Here is a 1,452-nt window from a genome sequence, read left to right on the forward strand (position 1 = left end):
AGATGGAATATAATATTCATAATAATGTTTTCATTAGTGTATAATTACCTTAAAAACTTAATAATTGCTGTGTTTTAGTTTTTAAGACAGAGCCTCTCACATTTTTCAGGCGAGGGGTGTTCAGTTGGTTGCAATCTGCAACCACACCACTAGACCCAACTAAATCCCACGCACCGGACCTTTAAGGGCTTGCCAAGAAAGTCCAAGGGTCTCCATGGACAACAAAGAACGTCAATGGAAGCAGATAGTAGATCACCTAAACACTTTAGGATGTCAATGATTTTCAAGCACTTTCAAAGGACCTACAAGGAATTACATGCAAGTACAACAAACTAAAGATACATTAAGTGCCAGTGAGGAACTCCAGGGACCACCAAGGACATTTAAGGACCTGCACAAATAGAATAAAAATGTAATTGCAATCTATTGAAATGTCAATTGTTGAAACTTAATATTTACAGAAAACTTCCCCACAGATAATGTTTTTTATGTTTTTAGGAAAACCCCTTTTGCATTCACATTGTCATCTGTGTGGACCTGCTCCCTGTGTTTTTTTCATTTATCAGTAGATGAACCTTGACTTTCTTGTCATCTGTTGCCAGTACATCTGGCACAAACTGACACTGAGTGATCTTATTAACTGGAAAACTTCCACTCCTCAGCTCTGATTGATTGAGTCTTTGTAAAGTACCTGATTATAAATGCGGAGCCCTTTGTTCTGGTATTAGACAAACATTGCAGGCTATAGTGTGGATTGTCCTACCGCCACAGGAAATTAGACTGATGGTATGGAAAAAAAAGGTCAGGAAGACATCTGGATCAAATACATCTTTGCTTTGTCTTGTAAGTTGTATGTTTTAATGTCTATCAAAAGCTAGAGTAGGAAAAGCTCTGAGAGGTGCTCCTGGTTAAAGTTTTTGATTACAAAGACAGAAAGTCACAATAAAAAAGGACTTACTGGACCAGAATTGACAATCAGTGACGTAATCCTGTATTCTGGAGTGTAAAGTGAATATGTGTATGTTTTTTTTCCACAGACATGAACTATTTCACCGGCAGACAGCACAGAATAACTAACTAACGTTACTAGCAGTGTGAAGATAATTGATGATTTTACTTTAAACTTTATTAGGCTATTTTTGTACTTCCTGTTTTGAGTAATGCTATGTACTGTATGGTCTAATATTTGTGTTTGTTTTTGTTCCGTGTGTTTAAATATACAATAAACAACTGATCACAAAAAGCAAGAAATTAAACTTTTAACCCTGCCAAAAAACCCCTATTATAATAATAGTACAATAATAAATTGACAGATTAGAGACATTAAACCAACTACTTTACAGTGTGAAAACCCTAAAGTGTTTTTGTCGCCACAGAACAGTTTGATAAATGTATTGCAGTGAATAAAGTGATTATTCTTCAGCTCTCTGACAAATAAAAGCTGACCAGAGA

Source organism: Pagrus major, chromosome 23, assembly GCF_040436345.1.
Source record: "Pagrus major chromosome 23, Pma_NU_1.0".
Lineage (NCBI taxonomy): Eukaryota > Metazoa > Chordata > Actinopteri > Spariformes > Sparidae > Pagrus > Pagrus major.